The 10,107-nt window shown below is 34.4% G+C and overlaps 1 pseudogene; it reads left to right on the plus strand.

The window, feature by feature from the left end:
* The first annotated feature begins 1,135 nt into the window (after positions 1-1,135).
* On the plus strand, positions 1,136-1,630 carry LOC114218765 (transcription and mRNA export factor ENY2 pseudogene; annotated as a pseudogene).
* Positions 1,631-10,107: the final 8,477 nt, after the last annotated feature.

The following is a 10,107-nucleotide window of genomic DNA, read 5'->3' on the forward strand; positions in this document are numbered from 1 at the left end:
ATTATTTAACTCAAAGAACTATACCTCAAGATATGAATTAGATATACGATTCTTTTCAAGGACAAGAATCTTAATGACAGGTCCAAAGTATCCAAACAACAGATATTTCCTATTCAGAGCTAAGTTCTAGGCCAGATGCACTTTATTTTGTTATTTTTATTTCTACTTCCCTACTTCAGTTATACCAGTTCTCAAAATACTAAGTAAATTGAGGTTGAAGATATTTGCACCACTCTCTGATAAAAAGACTCCATTGAAGTGCAATAAACGTAAAGATTCTGTCACAAGGGAAACATGACTCATAATACATGCTCCAATGAACTTCATAAAGGAGCCAAATAGTCCATTGACTTTCTTTGCACATATATTCATAACATGTGGAGGTTTCATTGAATGGCACCACATTTTTCTGGGCACCACATTGGATCACACCATAGTAACATTCTTGGACATTTGCTTAAAAATCTTATATCTTTCTTAATTTGGATTATAATATCCAATAACTTTATCACTGCCAGAGCATTTACAATGGGCAACTGCTCTAACAGAACTCAAGGCAGTGGTAGCACACTGTACTATCATCAGTCTTTGTGTTCTTCAATGCCACTCATTCAGAGTAATAGCTACTTTTATTCACAGAAACCCCTTCCCTTGAAAGAACAACTGACAAACTGTGGTTGTTCACATCAAAATAGCTGGCAGAAACTATCTCGGAAACGTATGAAGCAAATAACATTATTTGTCGCCAATGATAGAATTTGAGCTTTCAAGAAAAATTAAAATATTAGAAATTTTGTGTATATTGCCATGAATTTGATAGTTTCACAATACTTAAAACTTTCCTGATGAGGTTGCTAGTGAAATTAATGAATGTAAATTTTTCACATGTTACAATAACACTTGCTGATATTTGGAAGATCAGGGAATCATTGTTTTCCAAATGACAAATGCTTATTGTTATAAAATAATAAATGGGTAAAAGACCCATTCGAAATGCAAGGTAGCTTAATTAATTTTAATGTAACAGATAACTAAACATTTACTAATACGGAACTAGATTCTATACTGCCACTAATCTTTAAGAAATTTCTACAGGTTGGAAATGCGTGTTTTAGCTTTCTGTGTGCTTAGGTGCCCGAGCTACTGAGGGTCTAGGTCCGGGCAGCCGAAGAGTGTGGTTAGCAAGATGAACAAAGATGCGCAGATGAGAGCAGCGATTAACCAAAAGTTGATAGAAACTGGAGAAAGAGAACGCCTCAAAGAGTTGCTGAGAGCTAAATTAATTGAATGTGGCTGGAAGGACCAGTTGAAGGCACACTGTAAAGAGGTAATTAAAGAAAAAGGACTAGAACACGTTACTGTTGATGACTTGGTGGCTGAAATCACACCAAAAGGCAGAGCCCTGGTACCTGACAGTGTAAAGAAGGAGCTCCTACAAAGAATAAGAACATTCCTTGCTCAGCATGCCAGCCTTTAAGATTGGATGAGATTGTGTTGTTTTGTGGTTTTATTTCTGAAAGTAAAACTTGCCATAAATTAGGAATCAATTTCCCAAAATAAAATCCTTTTTTGTATGATGGTATACAGTTTTCAGTAATGATGTATACATTGTATTGATTTTTTCCCTAAATGTGTTATTTTAATAAATATCTCATGAATGAGAAAAAAAAAAAAAAGAAATTTCTACAGGTTAAGTTTTGGTGTGGTATCTAAAAAATGTATTCATAATTATCTGAAAGCTTGTTAAAATTATTCTCCCCTTTACAATTGCATATCTGTGTGAGGTCAGATTTTCTTCATGTTTTTCAACAAAAACAATGTAATCCAGAGTTTGAATGCAGAACAGTTAGAGGAATTTAACTGTCTTCTATTAAACTATACATTAGTACAAAAATGTACATGTTACAAAAATACAAAACAATGTCACTATTCTTAGTATGCTTTCTCATTTTAGAAAATAGTTATTTTTATTAAAAATGAGTTATGTTAATATGCAGTGGGTTTACTTTTGCTATTCCAAACTAAAATAATAAATATTTCAAAAATTTCCAATGTTAATTGTAATTATATATAATATATACATATATATCACCTATACAACAGCACTTTGTAGTTCTCAATAATTTTTAAGAGTGTAAATGTGTCCTGAGCCAAAATGTTAAACTACTGCTCTAAGATAAGAATACATCAAAAGTACTTGTCAAGCTTTAGAACACACACACACACACACACACACACACACACACACGCATCATAAAGATAATTTTAGAAGACTCAGACATGATTCAAATGACTCAAATGAACACTGTGGATAAGAATAATTTTTTCTAGGGACATCTACAGTTAAAATTATGTGAACATGAATTTAAATCAGAGTTCCAAAGTCTAAAGTACACCCACCTTTACCACTTGGCAGTAATTGCCTTCCAATCCTAGGATTAACCATGTCATGTTTGTAATTTAGGCAAGTTATTCACTATTTTTTAACCTCAGCTTTCTCATAAAAGCTTTAAAAGCTCCTGAAAAAGCAGATAAAAGTGGTATTTTCTCAAATGGTTGGTGTAATGATTAAAGGGGGAGAGTGCTTATCATTTAACATACATTAGTTGAACTATTTTTATTATTTTATCTTTTTCATTATATTATTATTTTTATTGTCATTATAACTATTCTGTTGGTAAGTGGCCCTTTAGTTATTCATTACCCATGATGGAGAACACAATCGTTTCCAAGGCAGCATATTCCACTACTGTATGAGAAATCCTTTATTATTTTACCAATGTACCAATGTAAAACAATAAAAGATTTATCATAGCCATAGCCACATATACCTATTCAGTTCTTGAAACAAGTTTTTAATTTACCGTAAGGGTAAAAATCTTTGAAAAAGACGTTTTGGAGAGTTATATACGTTTATTATAAAGAGCCCTGGAATCATACAGATCTATTCTTGAATATTGGATTTATCATTTATGGTTTATGTTGTCAAAGGCAAACCATTGAATATCAGTTACTGCATCTATACAGTGGGGATGATAATGCCTTTTTTTCAGGGTCATTGTGAAATCTAGTAGAAACAATATATGTTAACCACACAATGGTGCATGGTCATTCATTCAATTACAATGCCTAGTGAGGGCTTTATGTCGAGAATTTGTCAGGAGCTGAATATGCAATTGTGAGAGACATATACATGCCTGACACTATTAAAACTTTGAGTCTAGTGGAGTCACATAGCATATTATTATTCATGGCAAGAATCCTATGCTTTCCAACTGAGTTCCATACTGGAAAAAATCATTCATTCATTTTACATTGCTTCTCTTGCTGCTTCTCATATTATGCTAATGCAGAGTGATAATGTTTCCTTGCTTTGGTGATTGCTTTTACCAACCATTATTCTCCTCCTGATATTCTTGCTATTAATCACCTGTACTGTGCAAAAAGTATGATCAACAGAAAAACTTTCCATTGCATGAGAGAATTTTGTTTCCAGAAAAGCAGATTTTTTTCATGCTGTATTGTGCAGGTCAATGACATTGCAACTAGAGGTGCCAATTGTCTTCATTAGACATGCAAGCAATCAATCCAAAAACAGATTTTAAATCCTAATCCTATCCCCAAGAGTTTGCTGTTGGCATAAATTGATACACAATGGCTTTAAAGAGGTAATTAACAGATAATTAAATATTTATGCCATGTATAAGCAAAGGCCTAAGTGCTTTGGTGAGAGGGTGGATTCAGGACACACTGACTTCCTTTGCTTAGAGATGCAGTTGACACGGTAAGAGAGAAGAGAGTAACTAAAAGGATCCTGTCTCCAGATGTAGACCATGCATTCCTAGAAAACTAGAATTATACTTATTTTCTCCTCTCCATTCAAGAAACAAAATGTGTTCTGTGTCTATTTAATGCCAATTTGTGAGACATAAAGATGAATTAATAAATCACCTCACTCTCAAGCTCTTGCACTCCAGTGAAATAATGGAAACTATTTAACACACACATTATATGAAATTCCAATTAGTATCCACTAGTAAAGTTTTACTGAAACATAGCCATATTCATTTATGGATTGTCTATGGCTGTTTTCATATTACAACTGCTGAGTTGAATAGTTGCGATAGAAACTATATGGAAAGCAAATCCTAAAATATTTAGTATTTAGCCCTTCACAGGAAGAGTCTGCTTTAAAGAGATTATGTAGATATTAATTTTTTCTTAAAGCGCTGAGATAAAAACTGTGATGCTGATTATGATGAGGAAGAGGAAAAGGAAGAAGATTAGCATCATGTTCATGATCATATTAGTTTTATTTTATTTTTTTTACCTGTCTGCAGGCTTGGACCATTTCTTGGGTGGACCACTTCAACAAAGAGTGCATTCAATCAATTATTCCTATTCATTCATTTCCTACAAACAAAACATATTTTCATATTTTGAGCAATTTTTCAGCATTTACTGTCAAGATGTTATCTTTTCACTTATCAATATTTTGGTTTGTAATATTAAAATATAAGAACTATTTTTAGCATTATTACATCTAAAACATAAATAATGGTAGTTACTTAATATCATGAAATATCCAGCTAGTTTTCAAAATCCCAATGCCCTCATAAATATTAAAACGTATTATTTTTAAATAATTCTCTTGAATTGGGATTCTAATAAGTCTCCCATAAATTATAAGTATGTCATATATATCTAAGAATTTTTTTCTCTGTTTCTTTCTCTTGCCTTCCCTCACTCTTTCGACTCTCCTTCTTCACTCTCTCATTGTTGCAGAAACTGATTATTGGTTGTATAGTATCTTGCACAGTTTAGATCAGTCCTGTTCAAAAGAAGTTTTCTTCAATGATGGAAATGTTCTAGAGTGTTCAATACAGTAGCCACTAGACACATAGAGCTATTGAGTTCTTGAAAGAAATGTGTACAGTGTGCCCCAGAAACTGAAATGAGTTTTGTTTTGTTTTACTGTTAAGTTTAAATTTAAATAACTACCTATGGCTGATACCTTATACTTACAACACTGGATACCACAGCTCTAGATTTTGTAGACTGCATCACTGTGGTGTGTTTTCATTTCTTGTGAACAATTGGCTGAATCCAAACGAGAGGCTTAATCAGATTCAATTGTTTTGTTTTGTTTTGTTTTTCCTTTTTTTCTTTGCAAGAATTCTTCACAGATGCTTTTTTTTTAATTTAAAGATTTTTATTTATTTATTTGAGAGAGAGTGAGAGTGAGAAAGATCACAGAGGGAGAGGGAGAGCCAGACTCACCGCTGAGCAGGGAGCGCGATGCAGGGCTCGATCCCAGGACCCTGAGATCATGACCTGAGCTGAAGGCAGTCACTTAACCAACTGAACCATCCAGGTGCCCCTTCACAGATGCTTTTATGCTCTTCCTTCCAAGGGCATATAAACCTTGGCAGTCTTTCTATTTCTGATATTAGCTGTCCTGGATGTTCAAAATCTTGGTGCATTTTTAGTTCATCAGAGTTTGCAAAATGGGAATATTCAAATTCTGCCATTTCTTCATTTAATACACCTATGTGGAGATTAATGGCAGGATGAATTGTGATTCTTTCTCTTTATTTGCCAATTTGCAAATAGTGATTTAGATCCCTAACATCTTCCATAAACATTATTTAGCATAATTTAAACTCATGCATTTATTAATATTTAATATGTTTTCATCCACTGTAGTTATTATTCTTAGAGATGTTTATAATTTCCAATATTTGGTCAGTGGGAGTCTTATTTAGTTGTCTCCTGAGTCCTTTCAAGATAACTTTAGTAATCTTTGATAGTTTATATTTTATTTTTAAATCCTTTAGATCATCACTACTAATAAAACACAAATAAGTGAAAAAATTCACTATAACAATATTACTGTGTCTATTTCATTACTAATGCAAACATTACTAACCCCCAAAGACTATCTAGGCATGTGCAACAATAATCGCATTCAGATGTTCCTCATATTGAGTTATCTTTTGGTTATATAAGAACCATAACTTTATATATATATTTGTATTTTATTATTTTGAAGTTATATTTGTCAAGAAAGCAAATATATAATATCTAGTAGCTTAATTACAAACTTAAATATTAGAAATATTAACCTACATTTGTACTTTTGCCCCAAAAGTCAAGAATATTAAGGGTGAGCTTCTTAATGGCTTTATTCATTTATTTACTTTTTTATTTACAAAGATTTCTTTATTTATTTGAGAGAGAGAGTGAGCATGAGCAGGGAGGGGCAGAGGGAGAGGGAGAGAGAAACTTAAGCAGACTCTGTGCTGAGCATGAGCGGGAGGTGGGGCTTGATCTCATGATCCTGAGATCATGACCTGAGCTGAAACTAAGGGTCAGCTGCTTAAGTGACTGTGCCACCCAGGTGCCCCTCTTAATGGTCTAATTTAAAACAAACTGCAAATAAGTCTGCATTTGCTACAGTGAAGGAAACATTACTGTACCTAATCTTCACCACAAGTCTTGATATAAGTAAAATTTCAAACCTGGTTTTGGTAGTAAACTGAATATCAGAGATGTTAAAAGGCTTTTGTAAGACAAATAACTAGTAAATGGTCAAGTTAACACTAGAAATCTGGTCTTCAGTTTAATAATCTTTCTCCTACACCAAGAATAGGGATTTGGTATTTTAAGCCATCTTTGTGACAAATTACTTAAGTGAAAGTTCAAATTTCATTGAAGATATCATTAATTCTAAGTAAACTATAAAAAATACAGACATGAGTATATAACTTTTAGTTAAAATCATTTTTCCCAAAACTACAAATCAATCAATATCTATCATCTCTGAACTATTTCACTATCGCCAGAATTTTACCGTTTCTTTTTCTTTTCTTTTCTTCTGTTCTCTTCTCTTCTCTTATCCTTATCCTTAGCCTTAGCCTCTTCTTGACAAATGTGTGGTGCTATATTGTCTTTTCAGAGTAAAGGAAGAAAACTTCCTTGGGGGATTGGCAGAAACAATAAATACTGAATTTCAGATCTGTATGGATTCTGTGAAATCAGCTTTTTGGTTTAAGGTACCTCATATATTCTCATCTCTTTTCTAAGTCAGAGAAGTGCCCTATCTTCCTGGAAAGAAATAAAACTGAAGAAGTTGAAACCACTTCAGAATGTATATATTTGCCTAAATGCAGTATTTGCATCACTCAGAGCCCCTTACGCTGGGTGACAATAGACGTTCAGTTTGGAGACTTACCCCACAGGTATTGCTCCTGAAGTCCAGTACTAACTGGACTAACAAGCATTATTCTAGCCTGAGTCATTGCTCATAATCATAATAATGAAGTGATATGAATAATTTTCAATGACTTCTTTGTGTCAGGTTCTTTTCACATATGGTAGGGCAATTTAATTAAGGGGGTACTGTATGTACCTCTTTGTTGCTGTTCAAGAATAAGAAAGAAGGAATGAAAGAAATGCCTTTGTCTGTCTTGTCTTACTAGTCTGACATCCATCTCTCATTTAGAAAGGTTTAGGTTCTTCAATATCAGGTTTGCCTTTCCCCTAGTGCAGAATAAATCGCCACATAAAGAACTCCATAGCTTCAGAAGAGTAGATATTGGAGGGATGGCTAATAATGGTGTCGGGCTGTGAGAAGCAGTATCTTAGACATTGTGAGTGGAGATGCAGAAAAGGCTGAGCTTGGAAAAAACACAATTTTGAGAGAGATCTTAGCAAAAACTATGGACACGTCTCCTACTTTCATTCTGCATTGTACACAGTGAGCTGTGTGGCTTGGGCAGGTGAAGCGCTCTGCTCCTTCCAGGCATGGCCGTAGGAGCTGCAGCAGCTGATTTTCCAAGCTCAGCTTTGTCATTTGCTCCAAGAGCAACAATGTTTACTTCCATGAAGAGTCATTTTACCCCAAGCACACACCTACTGAAGAGGTTTAGCAATCTCGTTCTCCCTGTTGTGGAAGTGAGCTGCCCTTGGAGAAGAAGGTTTTGCCAATGTGCAGAAGATTTCAAAATCCAGGAGTGCAATGACCTAAAGCCAGTTATTCCAAATTGGTTTATTTCTAGTAATAAAGGTAATACCACAGTTTCATCTTCCTTTTTTTTTTGTTTAATGTTACTGCTAAAATTGTGCAGGAATCCTGGCAGAGAAAAGTGGTTTAATTCATTAGCCTTTTTGATACCATCAATAGTATTCATTCAACTATGGAAAAAATTTTATTTATTAAGTTGCTACTATGTACAAGGGACTGCTCCAAGGCTAATACTAATGTTTCAGATATGCACCTTGAAAAGGACTAGGTGGTTTTCTCACCATGGTGACTGAGCCTGGTTGAAAAGGACAGGGCCTGACATATACACCTTTATAATTTTCCCCATTCATTAATTTAGTAATTATATGTGTTTTTTACCATTAATTTAAGAAGGTATTACAATAAATATGTGTTGAATGAACAAATACATTAATAAATATTTGGAGTGGAGTACAAATGTAAGGTAGTTGCACTTTGGTAGGAGATAATTGAGGCCTCTGTGGAGGCAGACAAAATTCAAAGTCTCAACTCTGTCACCTACCAGTAATTGGATCTTCTTTACACCAGTGTTTAACCGCTGTCAGCCTCAGTTGCAGGATCTGTAAAATGGGGGAAATAGTATGTAGCTTATAGCATTATGGCAACTTTTATAAATAACATGAAGCTCCTGGCACATAGCAGGCACTTGGGTACAGAAATAGAGCTATTTGACAGAAAGACTGTTTTTGAGTTAAGCTCACACCAAATGTATTCATTTAGTTCAGTACACATGCCTCTTATTTGAAACTTCATGCTATGAAGACACAAGGGAAAGAGACAGCAAATGTGATATTTATCACTCACATCACAGTTGCAGACTGATCAAAGGAAATACATTTACCACTTGACTGAGAAACAGTTTCATCTTGGTTGCTTGAGTATAGAACCTGAAAGGAGGAAAACATCTAAGCGTGAGTCCAATCAGAGCTCATTACTTTTGTGACAACAGAACTATTCATTTTGAAGTCAGTGAAGACGAAAATATTAACACAGGGATACAAATAAGTATTTGTGAAAGAATTAATTTTCTTCAGAAAAGAATAAGAGTAATTCAGCAATTAGGCCTTCATAAAGTTCAATAGTCTTATGTAGTGACACCACTACAATGAACTTGTCTTCCATTTTACTTGTAGAGTATAAGCATTTGCACAAAATTAACATCTGTAGGCAAAAAAAAAAGGGGGGGGTGCGGAGTTGGAGAAAAATCCCTCAGTTGCTGATCAAAAGCATCAGAAAACATTTAACGTCCCCCACCTGACCCCATTTCCTCGGTTTCCTGGGATGGATTCAGTGCTGGATGGGACTGAGATGTATCAGTCAACCTTATTTAGACAGAGGGATCCCAGAAGACCTATTATCTATTTGAGAATGGGAGATAAGATTCTCTACAAGGGGGAGAAAAGTCATAGTCTGCAAAGTAAGCAGAAGAGTAGAGAACTCAAAGAGATAAAGGATTCACCAAATTGGATACCAGAATAGTTAGGAAATTAGATAAATGAGGCAAAGTTTAAACACAGAGAATCAAAGGGGAGACAGAAGTATGGCTTAATGATATTTCAACACTAATTTCCCTAATTCATATAGTATCTCTCTGTTATTTTCCTCTGATCTGGATTTTGATAGGGTTGACCGAACCAGGAACATATCTCTAAAGCTGCAGAATCAGTCCCAGAACATGAAATCTAAGAAGGAGCTGCTGTAATTTCAAAAGGGCCTGTGGGGAGTGTGGGTGGCGGTATAAATCGCCATCTGCTGTTTGTTTTGTCCCCCTCCCTTTTTTTGGCTCTTCCTCTGTGCTTCAGAGACTGACTCATTCCTAGTCAACACCAAGTGTTGCTTGAAAATAAAAAATTTAATGTAAGTTTCTCTACAACGTATTGGCTTTAACATTTTACCATCTAACCTCTTTTAAAATGAAATATATATATATATATATTTTCCACGAGTTGTTGCAAATACCATATAATCTTAATTCAGTTCAATCCATGCTTATTGAATTTATTCAATATATCAATTTAATATCATACCTGTGCCTCAAGCTA

This window comes from Eumetopias jubatus, unplaced genomic scaffold (assembly GCF_037043125.1).
Source record: "Eumetopias jubatus isolate StellerSeaLion01/CBP00866 unplaced genomic scaffold, mEumJub1_p1.0 scaffold_13, whole genome shotgun sequence".
In the NCBI taxonomy this organism is placed as follows: Eukaryota; Metazoa; Chordata; class Mammalia; order Carnivora; family Otariidae; genus Eumetopias; species Eumetopias jubatus.